We start from the raw sequence: 21,955 nt of genomic DNA, 5'->3' as shown, positions 1-21,955 counted from the left end.
GTTATTTAGCCCTCAAAGTTATTCATATCAACCGATTTGGCAGATTTGAAAATTTTTGGAATTCTTGTGATAGTCCAGATGAAGCTGATTGTTTTTCATTCAGAGAAAGGACATCAAAACCTAGAGATGGGTGTTTTCATTGGAGGCGATAATATCATTGTATGATTATTTTGAATGTCCATTCTAAAAGCTAGGCTGATATTAAAGCAGTGACTTTCTTTTGAATATCTTTAAGTGGGCCAAAAAGAGATATTAATATGAGTCAAGTATAAATGAATTCAGTGAAACTCAATAGGAAGAACTTTGTTCCACAAGGGATCAAATTATATCATAGATCAAAACGGTAGCATGAAATAGTGAAGAAAATACTGAATTTGGGAACAGGAAGATCTCAACTTAAATCTTGATTGACATTCTGGCTAGGTGAACTTATAAGATTCTTGAATTGTTTTGAGTTTCAGTTTCTCCTCTTTAAAATCAAAATGTTGGACCATATATCATCTTCTATCTTTCAATCTTTAATCTTTAATTTTATAGCCATCATGGACAAAATCATTTGTCAGTTCTCCCAATACAGGATGCAAAACTTAACACAGAAATGTTGTTCTTTTTCATCAAGGCTGAGATTCAACTGAATTAGCAATTCAAAATAGTTAACTGTGATAAATATCTTGTATAGTAAAAGGTAGGAAGGAAAATGATAGTAGAGAGGACTGTTAAGTGTAGTTTTTGTGTTTTGATTTAAACCTGTTTTGTTGATTTATGGGAAGATAATACTTTGATTTCAAAGATAATTTAGGGTTGGTTTTTTTGCAGGGCAAATGGGGTTAAGTGGTTTGCCCAAGGCCACACAACTAGGTAATTATTAAATGTCTGAGACCGGATTTGAACCCAGGTACTCCTGACTCCAAGGCCAGTGCTTTATCCACTACGCCACCTAGCCACCCCTTGATTTCGAAGATAATTTAAAAGATGGTCATATTTTATTGTGGCCAGAACTTTGTAGATGATAGGAGGTCTGTGTGTGTGTGTGTGTGTGTGTGTGTGTGTGTGTGTGTGTGTGTAAATGCACACATTTGTTTTCCACACAATTTAATAGTCAATAAATATATAGCAGCCTTTTTTCTGTGAGGGGTAACAAAGTTGATGCATATTGATGGAAAATGACAATTATGGCACAGGAGTGTAACAGAACATGACTGTTTTATAAAATACAGAGAATAAATAAGAGAAATGTATAAAGAATGAATTGATGGATTTCTGTGAAGTAAGCAGAGCCCAGAAAACAGTATAAACAAGGAAAAAAACAACATACTTAGAGCAACAACCACAAAACAATAAGAAATTAATGCTACAAAATTATAAAAAAAGATATAAGAAGATACTTTCCTCCACTTCTTTGGTGTCAGATGTTTTAAAAAATTTATTTTAATTGATGTTATGATTTTTCTTACCAATAAAAATATAATTTATTATGTATTATGACTATCTGGAAGAGGTAGGGAGAGTCAATACTGGAGGAAATTGAGGTCACATATAAAGATATCAATAGAAATTATTTTTAAAAATCCCATTCAATAGATATTTTGCCTTGGAAAGATATCAGGTAAAAGCAAGGGTAGAGATAAAAAAAAATCTCAATTAGGCATTTATTTCAAGAGAAAAACTCTAAAGGCATAGTGTATTGGAAAGAGGACTAAGTTAGCAGTTAGATATGGTCTGTGTGTGTGTTTCTGTGTGTCTTTGTGTGTGTGTGTGTGTGTGTGTGTGTGTCTGTGTCTGTGTGTGTGTGTGTGTGTGTGCGTGTGTCTGTGTGTAGCAGTTAGCAGTTAGCAGTTAGCAGTTAGAAGACCTAGGTTTGAGTCCAGACCTGCCACTAATGGCTGCATGATTTTGGAAATTGCTACATTTCACTGTTCTCAATTTTCTTGCCTATTGTAAAAGCATGTATTTTGTCTAAAGGGGAGAAGGTAAAGTTCAGGAGTTAGATGTTGGAAAATCTTCATTCTATTTGAGCACTAATGTGAATTCTGGAAATTTAAACTATGCTTTCTGATTATAAAAGATTTAAAAACTAATTTTGTGGAAATAAATGAAATTTGTTAGACCTCTATTTTTTCTTTCTAGATTTATGTATTGTCCTTTGTTCTTGGATATCTTTTAGATCATTTCAAACTTTAGCATTCTAAGATCACATGTATGTTGTATTGGGCAGGGGTGTCAAATATGCTGCAGACTCCTTAGTGTAACTCACACCAGATTAAAATGTATATGAGAAATATTTAATAACATTGATGAAAATATCACAGATCATCGATAATGTTAATATATTGGTTTTTTTAAGTCAATTTATACCCCACTGGGATCCTTATTTATGGTTTAGTGTCGGTTTCTATTTGAGTCTGACAACACAGTTATAGGGACAGGCACTGGACCTGTGATTTCATTGGTACAGTAAATTCCCACTTGAGGAAACCCCCTCTCCTAGTACAGTTTGAGATTTTCCCTGCAACTTATAATGTCAGAGAATTGCCTAAAACACTGAGAAGGCTAAATGTTTTACTCAGGATCACACAGCCAGCATGTGACAAAGACAGGACTTGAACTCATCATCTAGGCTTCATGACCAACCCTTTTATCTACAACCCTATGCTTTCCTTTCATGGAGGTTATATACAACTAATTGTATTTATGTGGAATATACATAGTTTTTTCTTTTTCTTTCTTTCCTTTTTTGTTTTTAAAGAATTCACCAGCTTTGTAGGTCTTTCCAAAGTTTAACCTCTAGCTAGCACTCCTGTGGGCTTTTTTGATAAAATCTGAAATCAAAGAGTGTTCAGATACTATTCAACCCAATTCTGCAAACATGTATTGAATACATACTATAGTCAGCCATACTAGATGCTAGAGATACACAGACAAAGATGAATCAGATCCTACCCTCAAGTCTTTACATTCCACTGTGGGAAAAATAACATAAGTAAATACAAATTAACAAAGCAATTTGGGAGTGAGTGTGTGAGGAGAGCACTAAGAACTGTGGAATGTTGAGGATAATAAAAGACTTTTTAAGGTACATATTCAAACTTAATTCAGGCTTAAAAAGAATAAGAATTAATAATATAGTCCAGGCATGGAGAACAGCCTGTGAAAAAGGCATAGAGACAAAGAGATGAAACGACATATGTGGAGAACATTAAGTAGCTCAATTTATCTGAAATGTAGAGTGCATGGAGTCAGGGTTGGGGGATATTCTGAAGAACATGAAAGTAAGTTGGATCAGTTTTTGAAGAACTCTAAATGTTAAATAAAGGAGTTTGAATTTTTAATCTTAGAAGTAATAGGGAGCTGTTAAAGTACTTTTTAGCAGGAAAGAGATATGATAAGACTGAGTTTTAGGAATTTAAATTTGGCAACTGCCTACTTGATTGATTAAAAAAGGGAAATGTTTGATGTAGGAAGATTCCCAAAATAGTTTAGGAGAGAAAAGATGCACTGATGCAATAGATTTTAATGTTGTAGAACTGTTAATCTGACATTTAGATATGGAGTGTCAAAATATTTTTGAGAAGCTCTGGAGCTGAGGCTTAGCAATCAGGTTGTGCCCTGAATCAGGGCACAGATTTTTTTGGTGAAATCTGAAATCAAAGAGTATTCAGATACTTCTCAATCCAACTCTGCAAACTTGTATTGAATACCTACTAATGCCAGCCATTCTATATGTTAAAGATACAAAGACAAAAATGAATCAGATTTCAGACTTCAACAAAAAAAGGCAAAAAAATTAATCCTTTGCACTCTGGATGATCTCACCCCAGCAAAGTGTATTGCTTTGACCAGCATCAGGATACCAAAGAATTTATGATTTCCCAGGGACCTGAGAGCCAACATTCATTATGTTTCTTATATGCTATCAATCCCTGTTCCTTATAATCCTTTTCCCAACACAGAAATCTGGTTCTGTACTTTTCAGAGTAATCATGATCTCCAAGACTTCAGATAATTTACTTAAGAACTCTTCTCACAGGACCCAGGAACATCATGCATGAGTCATGGGAATGGCAACTCAAGACCTAAAAATATTATGTTATGGTCCAGCCCACTTGTATGTACATAAGTGGATTCATCCTCTTCAACTTTAAGTGCTCCTTCTAATGATGTTGGTTGACTTCTGTCTGAAAGCATCATTTTTCTTACTTTGAAATTAATTAAACTTCTATTTGTTTCTCTGATGTACTTTGTGCAGCTTCAGTCACCCACAGTGGCCAGTTCTGATTCAGTTAATAGCCTCAGGGAATCATTTTGAGGACCAAATGAAATTATCATGTAATGTGCTATGCAGTGACAGTGATGATAATGTTGATGGTGAGTGAAGAATTGAGAAGGACTCCAAATTTGCAAACATGGATGACTGAAAGGTCATTGAAGACACAAGGAATTTAGAATGATTTTTTTTTAGGGGAGGAGGTGGAGGAGGAAAATAGTTACTTTTGTTTAGTTATGTTTAATTTAAGATACAGGGGGGACATCTAGATGGAGCTGTCCAGCAGATAGACATTGATAATGGCCTGGAGCTCAGAAGAAAGGTGATGGTTGGATATGAAAATTTTTGAGTCATTTGAATAGAGATGAAAATTGAATTTTTTTACTTGGTGAGATCACTGAGGTTAATCCACACATGCATGTATGGATTAGGATATTAATTATGATCCCATTAAAAGAGATTTAGGAGTGGCCAGGTAGATCACAGGGGAACCAGGAGAGCACTTACCACAAAAATCCAGGTAGTATAGGGCATAGGTGGGGGTGGTGGTCAAGAGATTTACACACTGCAAAAGGTCCAGCAGGGTGAGAACTGAAGGAAGATTATTAGGTTTATCAATTAAGAGACTGATATTCTTGAAGAGAGCACTTTCTGTAGAGTGGTGAATTAGAAATTAGATTTCAAGGGGCTGAGAAATGAGTAGGGTATGAGTAATAGGTTATAATGAATGGATATTCCCTCCTTCTCCTCTACTCCCCTCCCCCCCCCCAGCCCTAACAAAGCAGTTTGACTATGAAATGGAGGAGTAGCTGGGGAAAAATAGCTCAAGGGGTGACAGAATTAAATAAAGCTCTTTTAGGGCTGGGAGAAACTTAGTATGCTTGGAGGGAGCAGGAAAAAAAACCAATGAGTAAAGTGAGAGCAAAATGTATTTGTGTGTGTGTGTGTGTGTGTGTGTGTAATAAGAGGATCTCTGTGGAATCCTCCTAGATCTAGATCTACTTTCCTAGGTATATGGTTTCACTTTGACTATGAAAAGATGACCTCTTTTTAAAAGAGTGGTGTAAAGGAAAGGGGAAATGGGATGATGTATGTGATAAGATTTCAGATATAGGACTGAGGAAAAGAGGGTGTTCCTTACAGTGGCCACAATTTTCTTGTTATTTTATAAAAAGTTTCTTTGCTGAAGAGAGATGCAGAAATGAGTAGTGTTGGTGACTTGAGGAGAGAGGAGAAAAGACTTGGACCCCAGGATGGGGGGGGTAAGAGGTAGTCAACCATAGAATGAGGAAAAGATTTATAAGCAGCAGTGGAAGATTGCCTGAGATTAGGTAACATCCATTTGAAGTGAGCTCAGTCAGCATGATTGTGTGACATTCAATAGTATGTAAGTAGGAATAGAAAAGCAAGATTGCAGACGTAAATCTAGAATGGAATTTAAAATGAATGACAATAGAACAAGAAGACAAGAAATGAAAGGGTAGAGAAAGTTTAAAATCAAACATATAAAAACACTTTTAGATTTTGTTTTAGCAAAAATACTTTTGGTTACCAAATGCAAGAGCATGAATTTCAGAGCTATATGTAGTAAGATCTAAACAAACATGACTCAAATAACATTTGATTTACTATATGAATTCTTTAGCTGATCAATTAATGTTTTTATGGTACAGTTTATTGTTTCTTGCCCTTCTGTTTTCAAATATATACTATAGTTTTGAAAACAGTTAAATTAAAAAAAAACCTGATAGCCTTCTAAATTATTTCAGTGGACTCTTTTTTTTTCTTTACTCACTAAACTGCTTGGAAGGGTAGTCTATTCTTAATGTTTCCATTTTCTCACTACCCCTTTATATCCTGGAATATGACTTCTGCCTCACCACTAAATGGAAACTATTTTTCCAAGGTCATTAATGACCAGCCAAAAAAAAAAGGATCATTTTCTCAATATTTTTCTCTTTAACCAATTAATAGCATTCAATACTATTGGTCACTTGTTTCTTTATAGAATTTTTTTTCTCAATGATTACAAATTATTCTATTTCTTGAACCTCATTGGAACTTCTATGTATGTTTCCTTTGCTTTATCTACATTCTTCTTCAATTTTTAAATGTGTCTATACTGCAATCTCAATTTTTGGTCATCTGCCATTTCAATCTTTATTTTTTTTCTCTCTCAGAGATTTCATCTACTCTCATTTTTTACTGCTTTTGTCACTATATAATTAACACCTAAATCTGTATATTTTCCCTGATTTCATCCAGAAGTCTAAGTTCTATTTCTTTTAACTCTATACCTTTTTTTGGCTATCATCTCAAATTCATCTTTAAAAAAAATCATATGCTTTCACTGAAATGAATTTACTCTCTGAAATTCCTTATCTTTGTCAATAATATCATCATTATTGAAGTCATTCAGAATCATAGATTCATATAATTTAGGAGCTGAAAAAGAACTCAGAATACATTTAGTCCACCCTGTGTCCAACTAGCCTAACTACCTATTTGAGAGTTGAACTTGGAATCATAGGACACAAATTCAAATCCTGGCTCCTATGCTTGTTATCATTATAAGTATATGCATATAACTTGACTTCTCTAAACCTCAGGTTTTCATCATTAAACTATGAGGGTGGGGCAGGGTTTGGATTATATAATCTGTAAAGTGCCTGAAGCTTGCGAAATATGGAACTTTATTTAGGAAAAAAATGACATTCCTATTAGATGATGGTCATATGACAAGAGTTCTAGCTCTCTCATCATCTTGGTCTTTCTTTTTTGGATTTCTTCAGCTTAGTCAATCTCCTTCCTAAAATGTGGTGACCAGAGCTAAATGCACTACTCCCAAAGTGACATGACCAGGAAAGAATAAAGTGCAATTATTATTGATTTCATTTAGTATAACCTTCTTCTTTTAATTCAGACAAGATCACACTGACTTGTGATTATAGATAATGAAAATCTTCTTATTTTCCTTCCTTTCTAGATGCACATATTTTAGAATTTAGAAAGCCAAACTTTCATTGATTCCAGTTAAATTCAATCTTAGTAACTTTAATCAATTGCTTTCACTTGTTGAGGCCTTTTTTTAGTTCTGACTTTTATTTTCAAAATGTTAACAAAGCCCATGGTCTCAGTTTTTGTGGTACCTAAAATTGGTAAGAATGACATCCAAGTCACTGATTTATTCCAGAGAATAGAACCCAAGATAAGTTTATGAGGAATTCCAATAGAGGCCTTTAAATTTACAAAAATACAAAAAATTCTTTTTATTTGATATTTAAGTCATTTTAATTCTACCTAATTGTATTATCACAGCTTTTCTATAAGGGTATTATGAGGAAATTTTCAACTGCCTTGTTGAAATCTAGACATAACTTTCTAATTTACTAGTCCAGTGACCTTATCACATATAAGGAGATGAAGTTAGTTTGGTATGACCTGTTGAATTAATATTAGCTATAAGTATTAATAATGTCCTTTTCCAAATGCCTCCTTGTTTAAAAGATAGAAGAAGTTTAGATCTGATCCAGTCCCTTTACTTTGCAGATAAAGAAACTGAGGCTCAGAGTGATAAAGTGATTTGCCCAAGATCACAGAGCCAGAAAGTGGAGAGGAGCTAGGATTTGAATACATTACTGCAAATGCAGTTGTACCATTCTGGTACATTTTCTTTCTCCTTTATAAATATATCTTTTCTAAGGCATACACAACTTCAATATAATTCTAGAATTTTATTGGGAAATGAAATTAAACTCACTGGCTTGTAGATGAAATAATCTATCTTTTAAAATCTTTGATTCCATGGGCTACTTCATTGGCCACTCTTTCTAGTTTAGCATCATCTGCAAATTTGAAAGGAATTTCATTTCTGCATTCATCTCAGTCACTGATAGACATGATGATGTTGATGCTTATTCTTCATTCTGAAAGAAGACCATGATGTTAGAGAGGTGATATCATGACAAGCACATGAATTAGTGAGGGCATACTGTGTTAAGTCACCAACCTTACTTTCTCCTCCAGAGTCATCTATGTGGCCAGATATAAATCAGAAAGACTGGATATAGAACTGGATGCAAGGCAATTAGGGTTAAGTGACTTGCCCAGGGTCACATGTTGGATTGGAATTCAGGTCCTACTGACATCAACATCAACTCTCTACCCACTGCACCATCTAGCTATGCTTATGATACAAAACTTAGACATAATGAACAATATAAGGGCTAGCACGTATACCTGAGTCACTCCACTGGCATACAGCCATTCATAGCTATTCTTGGGTCTTCTCATTCCACCAGTTTTGAATTTACCTAATTTGTATTATGATCTAGTAATAGGTAGTGAGGTGGTATAATGGATAGGCGCAGGACCTGGAGTCAGGAAGATTCATATTCCTGAGTTCATATCTGGCCTCAGACACTTACCAGCTGTGTTACTAGCAAGTTTGTCTTAGTTTTTCATCTACAAAATGAGCGGGAAAAAGGAGATGGCAGTATCTTTGCCAAGAAAATCCCAAATATGGTAGCGAAGAGATGGAAATGACTGTAACAACCAAACAATGACAACAACAAAGCCTTATAACATTACTAATGTTTATGTTCTCCAAAGATTATAGAGATCCAACAATCATTTCTTCCATTTATTATAGTATCCTGTGATGTAGCTTGTTTGGACTTGATGAGTTAAAAAACTCATTGAAAGTAGGTGAATGTACACTTATCATCTCTTCACTTATGCTTTATCTTACTATTTTTTTTAGGTTTTTGCAAGGCAAATGGGGTTAAGTGGCTTGCCCAAGGCCACACAGCTAGGTAATTATTAAGTGTCTGAGACTGGATTTGAACCCAGGTACCCCTGACTCCAAGGCCGGTGCTTTATCCACTATGCCACCTAGCCACCCACTTTATCTTACTATTAATGCTTTATGTTTTCTCCTTCCCAGTCTGAAGATCATTCTTCTTGATAGAAGATAGTTTTTTTCAAGACAATGAAATAAAGAAAGAACCACACTGTTAATTATCATTTGAAGAAATATAGGAAAATTACCTGGGATTTTAGGAATAATTTGGAGGGAGAAAAAGATAATGATTTCTTGTAGGGCAGAAAAATAAGTTAAGGAAAAAAAAGAGAAAGGACAAACCTCTCACAACAGTGAGAACATAGGTGGAGGATAGGATATACCTTTCTATGAAAAAGGTGATTGATATGCCAACTTCTCAGGTATTTCCTTTGTTTGGGATACATAGTAAAAGGAAAGAAGAAGTTAGATCATCTAGGAAAATTAAGTGGAAGAAAAGATAAAAAGGAAGAAGATAAGTCCCATGGAGAACATTTTAACTGAATGTTTACAAATAGACATATAGATATAGGAAGGAGTAGGGGAAAATAGGTGAAATAATATATAACATAAATGGAAGATGAAAGGAGCCAAAGGAGGAAGATGAAGAAAAAATTCAAGAGTCTGAGGTCCACACAAATGTTGTATAAAGAAAAGATTCTTAACTTTTTTATTTTCTATCATGGACTCCTTTGGAAGTCTATTGAAGTCTTCTCAGAATAATGCTTTTAAATGCATAAAATAAAATATAGAGAATTACAAAAGAACAATTATATCAAAATAGTTATGTCTATTTCACTATAAATATCTGTATATCTATAATTTTATATATTTATAGCTATATCTGTCTATCACCTACTTATATATATCTATAAGATTAAGAACTCCTAGAATATAAAGTATAGGATGAAAATGAACTGGAATAATTAGGAAGGAGCCAAAAGGGATAACCTTTAGGATTTGGAGTTAGAAGATGAACTTGAAAAAAAGAAAAAAGAAAAGTTTGAATTGCTATTTATGAAGAAATAAGATGTGACAAAATTTGAGAATATTATTTTTCCAAATTTAGTTCCCTATGCTCACTTTTAGCTTCTAAAAATGTCCTTAAGATCTATATTGGTCAAGGAATTTCTTGTAGAACCAAAGGGGTCTCTTTAGGGAACATTCTTCTTTTCTTGTTCATTGAAATAATTTTTTGTTCATATTATCAGAACTTTGTTCTTGAAAGAATTCAGTCTCTGTAGGGTGAATTTACCTTATATCAATCAACAAATATTTATTAGGTATCTATTATGTTCTAGGCTTTGTAGTATTTGGGGTCATGGGCTCAACTGATTTTTTTTCTCTAAATTCATAATTATGCTCTCCAAATCTTGGGTGGCTACCAGACTATGCTTGATGTTGCTATCTATAACAGTGTAACTCTTAAGGTGAAATGATCATATTTCCCCTAGCTTTATTAATGTCCATTTTTCTGTTTCTTCAGTGTTCATTAGAATTAGGGTCAGTCAACAAGCATTTATCAAAAACTATTAGGTTCTATGTTAAGCACTGGATATTCAAAGAAATGAAAAAACATAATTCCCTTTCTCAAGAACCTCAGTCTAATCAAGACATAGCATACAAACTACTTTGTATATACAATTTTCAGGATAACTTTGTCATAATTTCAGATGGAAGACGCTAGTATTTGAGTGGGATGAAGTGGGGAAAGCTCTGATAAGGTCGTTTTGAAGAAGCTAGAATTTGAGATGAATACTGAAGAAAACCAGAGGAGATGATAACAGAAAACAATTCAATTAGTAGTTGCTTTGATCCCTGCCCCCTGCCCCCTTCACATTTCTATAGTCATTGTGTCTATTTTTGCATGGCGCTCTTTATTTCACTTTATTTCATTTCACACATTGATTTTCATGCGTCTTTGAACTCTACATATTCATCATTAATAACTGTATATTAATATTCCCTTGGATTACTCTATCTTAATACATTAAGCTAATTCCCTAACCAATGAGTATTTTTTTCTCCTAATTTTGTCATTGCAAAAAAGTGCTGCAATTAGTATTTGGTTTATATGAGACCTTTCTTTCTATCTTAGACCTTGTGCATATGCCTACAGAGGACCTTCTTTGATAACTTTTCAAATCCATTTTTCCTGAGGTATCATTCTTCAATTAGGAAATAGTGATTAAAGTTCAACTGTGGTCTTCCATTTCTTATCTAAGACTTCATAATCCTAGCAATGTTTCTAGATTCTTTCTGAAGATATTTGTCCTTCTGGGAATCACTAAGGCTAGTGGTGGTTGTCAGAGTTGACAAATCTCAGGAGAATTTTCATTGTGTTCTAGATATTAAAGCTAAGAAGACAATATATCTCTACATTTATGCCAGATTAACATACAGCTGTGTTGATGTATTCCTCAGCAAGAAGTCTTCAGTTGCTATGACTCATTTGTTTCTCTGACCTGTACTCAGTGACACTCAAGGATCCTGGCTGTGGACACTAATCATCATTTCCTGTTGTTTTGCTTCCTTATTGTCTTACTCTTTGTGAAGGGCCTTGAGTCTATTGTATTGCTGAAGTTTCATGATTTTTCCTTCTATGGGTTGTGTTTCCTCCTTTAGCATCTGATATGTTAGGATTTCCTTCAAACATTTAGATTTATTTTTCCTCTGTAATTTTCCTGTGAAACCTTTTTGAATTTGTTCAAGTAACACTTCATTCTCTGTGGTAAGCCAAAGCATAGAGAAACATTTCTCTAGCCCTTTTACCTTCCCCTTAGTAAGGAAATAAACTTGTCTTTTGTGCACACATATTTATAATGTGGGACTGGCAGAAACACAATCAGTGTAATCTCTACAGGTCAATGGAACATTTTCTTCAGGTCACTGGAGCATTCTCCTTGCCTTTTATGCTTATTGAAACTTAGCTTCTTGGTTCTCTTGCTTTTGTATCATAGTTAAAACCTCAGAGCATTCCCTATTCGCTGTGTATGGGAGCTACCTCTTGAATTCTAGCTCAATGTCTATTGCTATGCCTAGACATTGTTTTTCAATTGGCAAATTATTGGCTAGTATCCTAATGCAAGCAGAAACTGCTCTCAGCTGTTGTTTGTTAGCTCTCATATAGAAATTCTCTGTATTCCTCTATATTCAGTCCACTACTTTTTATAATATCTTCATTCCTTTCTATTTCTAATATTAAGACAGGAAATCATTTCATCTCTGAACTACTGATAGTAGTTCATATTTAATATCAATGCCTACAGTTGTATGATATTTGAAACTATTGGGCATGCCCCTTCTGGATTACTCTTAAAATATGACTTGACTGTCATTTCTCTAATCAAAACCATTTGAGGACTCCTCATAATCAATATGATGTCACAGTTTTTTAACATGACAGTCAAAGTTTTTCACAAATTGCTACCTTTGGTCTTCCATTGCTCCTCAAACATGAATCTTCAGCTCCCTGACCAAGAGAACAGGTTAAATTTTAGAAATAACATTCTAATTGAGATACAACTGTTTACTGATTTTTTAAAAGTATTCAATTCATAAAAATTCCTCAAATTCCTCAACAATGATATAATACCGATTGCTGTTCATTGACTCTCTAATTATTAATATATATGTATATGTATATACATAAACATACATACATATATATATATATATATATATATATATATATATATATATATATATATATATATTGTATAAACTCTTTGACTGGACAATGAAGTGTTCCCCAAACTGAAAAAAAGGAAAGTACATTGAATTGCTAAAGGGAAATGGTGCTTTTCATGACCTCAGTCTTCTCCTTGAAACAGATCCATTCAAAGGCATAATTATTTTTCCAGTGATACTGTATGGCTCTTGGTCACTTACTAATCATCATCAAAGAAATAGAGCTGTTGATCACCTGAAAAGATTTGGAGGAAGGCCTTTAGAATTTGATTTGAACTCTTGGGGAACACTATAAATTTAGAAATGGAAGAAAATTTAGAGATCAACTGTGTCCAAATTCTTCATTTTACAGGTGAATGATACTGAGGTCAAGAGCAATTCAATGACTTACTGAAAGATATGTAGGCATAAATAGGAGAGTAATGATTGCAACCCAACTCTGATGAATTCAAATTCAGTGTTTTGTCCTCTGCCCTGATTCATGGGAGAAAATGGACAAAAGTTACATAGGATGAGGTAAAGAATGGTTTGTGATCTCTGCTATTGTAGAGAGTATCTTTATTATACCTATGCTAGGGGGATCAGAAATCTTTAAATTATAACTAATGTTTTTTCTTTTAACATAATACCCTTTTATCAAATAGCTCTATAATATTGCAGACATTTGATTTGAAGTAAGAAGACCCGAGTTTGAATTTCAACTCTTACATTAATCTGCTCTGTGTTGTCATTTGACCTGTTTGAAAATCACTTTTCTCATTTGCAAAATGTGGAAGTTGAAATATATGATTTCCAAGGCCATTCAGGATCTAAATCTTGTGGTCTTTTTAAATAACTATTGAATTTTAACTTGGTGAATATACTGAACTAGGCACCAGTCTGGGAGTGGGAGAGTAAATGTAAACATAAACATAATATCTGTTCAATTTGAAGAAATTTCAGAATTTATCTAGTCCAAATCATACTTTAAGAGAAATCTAGAAATCTATTTTGTATCATCCTTGACAAGTAATCCCAGGTCCTCTGTATGAGTTTTAGGAGAGGGTAAGTCACAAACTTCTGATACAAGTTTTTATTCATCTTTGGCAACTCCTTTTAAAATGTCTACCTATTGATACCAGTTTTGATCTTTGGGGGCAAATGGAATACAACTAATTCCTTCTGTGCACGTTCTTCAAATACTTGAAGAAAGCTATTATACTCTCATGTAAAGTCCTCTTTTATCTCTGATTCCTGGAGCTAATATTCACATTATCACTTGTCCTCACACTATCTTGTTTCTTCTCCTCTCAATGTCCTTCCTAAAATGTATGGCCAGATCTGAACACAATATTTCATAGTGGCCTGATCTGGGCAAAGTTCAGTGGAACTATTACTTTCCTCATTCTGGACAATAACTCTTTCTTAATACAGCCCAAGAAAGAACTTAAAATGGAATGAAAGAGCTTGATCTTCTGACCTTGAAAATGATGAGGAAAGAAAGGAAGTGTTGCTGTAAGAATATGAATGAGTCCTCTTTGGAGGTCATTCACACAATCTTCTTTTACATACCACACTGTGTCAATTGTTGGTTGGCAATGGGAAGAGAAATGGATAAATCTTTTGTTGGCTCAGACTTGGATTGGAAAGGCACTAGGGTTCTGGGCTAGGCATGATAGATTAATAGGAAAGTTAAGTGTTTGGTATGCTTGTTCTCAGAGGTAGTTGAAGTCTTAAGCCCTTTTACATTTTTCTATAATTGAAATAATCTTGATTTACTAGCTAGATTATTAGCTCCCTTAGGGTAGAGACATCTTTCTGTCCCTACTGGTTAATTTACTTTTCAATTACTAAAAATTTAGGCTTCCTTTTAGTGAGTTTCCCCCCCTCAACATTGTAGTCACTGTGTATCTTGTTCTAATTTTCAGCATGTTAATTTCAATCAATTCATATATCTTTTCAATGTTTCTCTTAATTCCTTATATTCATTATTTTTTACTGCACAACAATTTCCATTTCATTCAGGTGTAATTGTTCATTTAGCTATTCTTCATTTGGCAAATACCCCTGTTTCCTGTTTTGTTCTATTGTCAAACATATTATTACTAATATTTTAGTGTATCCTAGGCCTTTCTATTTTTTTTACTTTCTTGTGTTTGTCTCTTTTTTTATGAACAAATTGAGACTTAGAGGATGATTTGCCACATGTTTATATAAAAACATATGCAATATATAATAGGTAAATTTGCTGGTGAGGTACTAAAGAGCTTGGGGAATTAGGAGAGGCTCCTCATTGGAGGTATATGAGATGAGCTTTGAAGGCACATGGGGGCTCTAAGAAGCAAAGATGAGGAAGGAGTACAAAGGCATCAAGATGGAAGAGGAATAGTCATGTTTGAGGAAACATGAGAAGGTCAATTGGGCTGGATCAGCCTGGGGGCCACTTTGGCCAAGTTATTGGGCCTATGGATGAAGACCACATTATGTTCTTCCCAGATCCTAGTCAGACAGAATTACAAGTTGTATTTGTTTTAAACCACAGTAGTTTTATTTTAATCCAAAAATATAATTATTCCCATGTGTCCCATTAGAACAAATATAAAGTTTTTATTTTTTTTTTTAGTATGTTAGTGACATCAGCCAGTCATGGACTTATTCAGTTACTAGGGAGATAATTCTTTTAGGATTTTAAGTCTAATGTATATATTTGATTGTTAAATTCCATGAAAAAATGGGCCTTTATCAACAAGGTTTATTATGAGATATCATTGGTGATGTGTTTTGCAAATGTTAAAGCACTACATAAATGCTAACTTATATTGTTTATTTAAAGTTAATAGATGAATGAATGCATGAATGTTGCATTTGGTACATTACCATCTTTATCCTATAACATTAGCTAGATGATGAAATAGGCAAAAGCACTGCAATTGGAGTTTGGAAGATCTCAGTTCAATTGGCACCTCAGACACTTACTAGCTATTGGGTAGGTGATGTCATGTTTTACTTTGTTCGTGTGCAAATTGGGGACAATAGTAATGTGTACCTTCCAGAAATGTTGTAAAGATCCAGTGGGATAATATATTTATAGTATTTTGTATAGCTTATAGTGCTGGATATTATTATTAGTATCCTCAACTCTTCTTTAATCAATAAAATTGATCAAATAACATTTATTAAGAATCTATTGGGGGCGGCTAGGTGGCGCAGTGGACAAAGCACCGGCCCTGGAGTCAGGAGTACCTGGGTTCAAATCCGGTCTCAGACACTTAATAATTACCTAGCTGTGTGGCCTTGGGCAAGCCACTTAACCCCATTTGCCTTGCAAAAAAACCCCTTAAAAAAAAGAATCTATTGTCAGGTACTCTACTAAGTTCTGGGGATGCAAAAGGGGCAAAAGACAGTTCCTGCCCTCTTCTCAAATTATAATTTACAAATTTTGGAAATTTTATCTTTACAAAATCTCACCCATATGGCTTTTTCTCTCTCCACTCACTGGCCACTTCTCCTGTATCAACCATCTTCATCTCTCAACTGGATTATTGCAATAGCCTCCTAATTTGTCTACCTACCTCTCTTTGCTTTCAAGTCCATCTTCCACCCAGCTGTCAAAATGACATTTTTAAAGCATTGGTATGGATGTAATTACTCTGCTGAATAAGTATCAGTGCACTGTTATAACCTTTAAGATAAAGATTCTTTAATTTAATTATCTTCACAACTTGGTTCGAACCTACTTTTCTAGCCTCAAGAAACATTTCCCTTAATATACTCTTCAATACAGCAAAAACAGTTTTCTCATTGTTACTCTCACATGATACTCAAAATCCTTGTCTGTGCCTTTGAACAGGGTGTCTCTCATGCTTAGAATACACTCCATCCTCAACCCTGCCTCAAAGGATTTCCATTTTCTTTCAAAGTTTCTTCAAGTATTCTCTTTTCCATGAAGTCTTTACTGATTTCTACTTGCTCTATATTCCCAGTTCCTGCTACTAGTGCTTCCCCTCCTCAAATTACTTTGTATTATTTGGTTGTATCTCATCTATTCCGGCAGTCATCCTTGGCATCTTATATCTGCTCTGCCACTGTATCCACATTTCCACTTGGAACAATAGCCTCCCTAATCTCCACTGAGGAGTGCTGATTGATGCATGAGTATAAACTCATCCAATCTCTTGTGGATGTCAGTGGCTGCTTTATATGTCATCCATCCCACTATTCATAAAGGGAATATTTCTTCTCTAAAGGGTATGATAATCTCAGTTTATTCCTCTACTCACCCCCTTTTGAGATTCCTTATACAAAACCTCCATTTCCTCACCACTACTCTCCCATATGTTGTATTTCTTATTAGAATACAAGTTTCCTGAGGGGAGAGACTGCCCCATTTCTATATTTCTATGCCCATTGTTTATAGTAGTGGCTAGCATACAGTCAATCTATTTCCTAAATACTTTTTCATTCATATTTTGAATATTACTCATATGTGTTCACATATAAATATCCTTATATATTTTAGAAATATATTTGATTATATTTATATGTGTTTTATTTGTCCAGGAAAAGAATAATTCATGTTTATTTTGCCTTTGTAACTTAAGAACTCACCTACTAGGTTTTTAATAAATATGTATTGATTGATAGCCTTGAAATACCATTTTGATTATGTGATTGCTCTTTTCAAAAATTTTTTTGTCTGTCCCATAGCAAGTGCTTAATAATAAAATTTTGTTGATGGATTGACTGATATTCAAAGCCCTTAGCTTTGAATCTGTTTCCAACTATATCTCTTCTTATTCTGCTAAATGAACCTCCACTACATCTAGAGTGATTTACTCAGTATATTCATGAATACATTTGTGTATTTCTGTCTCTGCAACTTTTACTTACACAATTCCTCCATTCATGGAATGCCTTCTCCTTTCCTTTATGTCTAGATAATCTCTAATCATCCTTTGAAGTCAAGATCAAATCTATTCTTTTATGACTTCTCTAACCATTTATTAATATGAATATTTGTCCTTCATTCTTTTTTTTTTTGGCAAGGCAATGGGGTTAAATGACTCCCCAAGGTTACACAGCTAAGTAGGTTTTTTTTTTAATGTGTGTATCTGAGATTGGGTTTGAACTCAGGTCCTCCTGACTCCAGGGCTGATGCTCTATCCACTGCACCACCTAGCTTCTTCTAGTCCTTCATTCTTGAAGAAGACCATGACAGCAAGGAATGATGCCATGAAAAGCACATGAATTGGATTTGGGTGGGGGGTGGCTGTGCTAAGTCAAGTCACCAGCTTCACTTTCTCCACCAGAGCTATTTGGATCCAGTGGCCAGATATGAATCAGGGGAATTGGAGATGACCCTGGATGCAAGGCAATCAGGGTTAAGTGATTTACCCAAGATCACACAACTAATACATATCTGAGACTGGATCAAACTTCTGTCCTCCTGACTTCAAGACCAGTGCTCTATACACTGTGCCATCTAGCTGCCTTCTGATCATTTACATTAAGGGAATCTATGCCCTCTTCATAATTCTATACCACTTTTTTGCCTATATTCATCATTTGATATTTATCATATTTTAATGTTTTTAGAGGTTCAGGATTTCATCAGTGTGAGTACTGCCTCCAATCTTTCACATCTTATCTTATCCATAACTTAGAATTTCAAGAATTGTTAAAGCCATAGCAATTCTTCATCTGATGATCAATCTTCTTTTTGATAATGAATACCTCAGAGCTTAGCTAGACCAATCCTGTCATGACAGATAGTCCAAGCTCTTTCTCAAAGACTTTCCAACTAACAAGGACTATCAGAACTTGTGATCGGTTGGTGTAGCCTTTGAGAAACCAACATTATTTTTGAGCTACTATGAAGCATGGGAGTAATATTTTATTGAATGAATATTTATATTTTCATATATTTTCATTTGTTTTCTCATGTCTGTAAACCTTGCCTTCTCAATTCAAATTAATGCTGGGGGAAAATGAGGATTTTGGTGTTAGATAGAACACCTTATATTCTTCTATGGACTTCTTTAGCTTCTTTTCTTCAAGTCCTAACTAAAATTTCATCATCTACAGGAAGCTTTCTTAATCTTCTTTAATGTTAGTGCCTTACTGCTATTGATTACCTACAATTTATCTTATCCATATTTTGTTTGTACATAGTTGCATAGTTTGCAAGTTTTCTCTTTTATTATTTTTCTAGTTTCTTGAAAACAGTAATGTTTTTTAACCTTTCTTTGTGACTCTAGTGCTTATGGCATATAGAAGGTGCTTGATAAATGCTTGTTGACTGACAATTGACTGCAAAAAGCATTTATTAAGTGTCTACAGTATATAAGACAAGAAGAGTCAGCAAGGTGTAGTGAATAGAGATCTAGTCTTGGATCCAAGAAAATCTGAATTTAGTTCTGTCTCTGACACTTATTATCTGTCAGGGCTGGGAAAGTTACTCAGCCTTTCAGTGCCCAAGGCAGCAATCTGAGATTGCAAATTGTGTAGCAAGGGCTTGTCTACATTGCTAAAGGAAGTTGTCTACTGACTTCCTATACTGATAAAATCATAGATATGGCCAAAAAGGTTAAAAAAAAATTTCTCAACATAGGGATAGAAAGACAAAAAAAAAAAAGATTTTGCCTTTTGGGAATTTGGTTCTCCTTCCTTCCTACCTCCCTTCATTTCTTCCTTCTTCCCTTTCTCCCTTCCTCCCTTCCTCATTCCCTCCCTCTTTTCCTTCTTTCTTTCCTTTCTTCCTACCTTCCTTCCTTCCTACTTGCCTTCCTGTTTGCCTTCTTATCTTTTTATTTTTCTCTGTGTTAGAGTGAAGCAGCCCTTCACATTAGACCTGATCCCATTTCTAATCACTGCAGAAACTTTTATTTATTCCATTTTGACCTGGTTTAGTTTGCTTCCCCTTGGACAATCTGCTACCCCCTCCCCACCATCTTGGTGCTGAAGTTAATATATAGATACCATATTAGTCTTTGCTCTTCTGAAGTTTAGCACTCTAGAACACCAGTGATCCACCAAATATCAGACTTCAAAGTAGTGAGGATTATATGTGTGTTACACCATGACCAGCAAAAGTCTACTTTCTACTAAAATTATTAGGTCTAGCTAGATTATTAATTCTCTGAAGTTAGAGACAATGTCTTATATTTTACATTTCTCAGTATATATTTTTCACATAATAGAGTATAAGTACATTTTGGGGATTATTTCATTCTTTGTATTTACATTTTCAGCTCCTTCTACAGTGTCAATAACATAATTAACTGGTGTTTAATGAATATTTGTCAGGTGGTGGATTGATTGATTGATAAATAGTAGGTCCTTATTTGGAGTTGTGCCATGATAGGGAGGTGTTGCCTTGTTACTATCCTGAGTTCAGGATTTTGGTGGGGTCAACATTACCAGATTCATTTTGCCTATTCGATTCCTTAGCCAAGAAAAAAAATTAAAAATGGTTATTTCTTTCTTTCTATTCAAGGAAGGGAGAATTCGAGATCTAGCTGACTTCTCATTCAGGATGTTAGACTAGCAGAGAGAAGTGAGGGAGAAGAAAAAAGTTCCTTTAGTCAGTTCTAGGAAGAATCTGAAGCTCATACATATGGGATAATAGGATTATAGATTTATAATTTAGTAGGTCTTCAAAGGTCATCAAGACCAAACACCTTATTTTGCAAATGAAAAAACATATAATCAAATTTAAATATTTAAAAAATGGCAGCTAATAATAACAATGGTAATGAAGATGATGGCTACTCTTGTAATTCTTTTAGCACACAACCACTCTTGGCAGGATGCTGACCAAATGTTAGGGTCTTCCTAACATTATGCAAGTGTTACCAAGTTCCTTAGATCTGCTCTGAGGACTTTTCCCCCTCTCATGTTGGAAATAGCATTTGGATGATACATTTTTTATCGACTGTTTTCATTTCTTTCTTTTTTTAGAAATATTTTATTTATTTTGAATTTTACAATTTTCCCCCTAGTCTTGTCACCCCCCCCCCCCACAGAAGGCAGTCTGTTAGTCTTTACATTGTTCCCATGGTATACATTGATCTAAGTTGGATGTGATTAGAGAGAAATCATATCCTTAAGGAAGAAACATAAAATATGAGATATAACAGAATTACATAATAAGATAACATTAAAAAAAATAAAGGTAACAGTCTTTGGTCTTTGTTCAAACTCCACAGTTCTTTCTCAGGATACAGATGGCATTCTCTGTCATAAATACCCCCAAATTGTGCCTGATTGTTGCACTGATGGAATGAGCAAATCCATTAAGGTTGATCGTCACTCCCATGTTGCTGTTAGGATGTTCAATGTTCTTCTGATTTGGATGATACATTCTTTCCCTGACCACCTCTTCTAATGGGAGAAGCTTCTGTTTTGTCCCATGAGCTTTCGGGAAACCCAAACCCCTCACAGCAAAACAGATGCAAAACCTCTTTCTCTCTCTAATTTCCTCTCTTGTGTTAGAGAAGGAAGTAGAGAACCATAAGACATTCCTGAATAGTTTTTTTCCCTTCTCAAATTGTGTAGATGGTTCTAGGAGCAATAAATCTAGATAGCTCTTCACAAGTAGCAGGATCTACTAAGCATCCTTGATAAAACTAAAGAACCTATCAGATTTTAGTTATTCCTCACAATTGCCTTAATCTGTCAGTTTGCTATTTTTGTGTTTTCTATAAGTATCTTCTTATTGCCTCCTGTGTCTTTTGTACCCTATTTCTCTTCTTTTCCACTCTGCTCTTGTTTATTTCTTTTTATTATTCCCATTCTACCTAATTAATTAAATCAGAAGTTCCTGATGATAATTCTCTCATCTTTACCTTCAGAAGCAAAATCAAGAAAACCATCTTTATGTCCTGTAGTCCTTATGTTTCCCACTGTCCCCAAACAGTTGATTATAACTTTTTAAGTTATAAACTTTCGAAACACTAAAGGTAGCAAATGAGGTAATGTCTCATAATGCCCTGCTATTATCTTTACTCAGTTACTTTTCTGGCTTCCAATAGGTCCTATCAGTATGTTCATCTGAGGAAACAGTTCTCTATTTGGTCCTCAGAACAGTCTGTATCTCTTTCAGCATTTTATCTGAGAGACTGTGTTTCCTTGCAGTTTTATTAACACCAACATCCTCTTCTGACCCTTTCAGCAACTGAAAT

Source organism: Macrotis lagotis, chromosome 5 (assembly GCF_037893015.1).
Source record: "Macrotis lagotis isolate mMagLag1 chromosome 5, bilby.v1.9.chrom.fasta, whole genome shotgun sequence".
Lineage (NCBI taxonomy): Eukaryota > Metazoa > Chordata > Mammalia > Peramelemorphia > Peramelidae > Macrotis > Macrotis lagotis.
The sequence above is the reverse complement of the archived record's forward strand: the minus strand, read 5'-3'. Positions refer to the sequence as shown.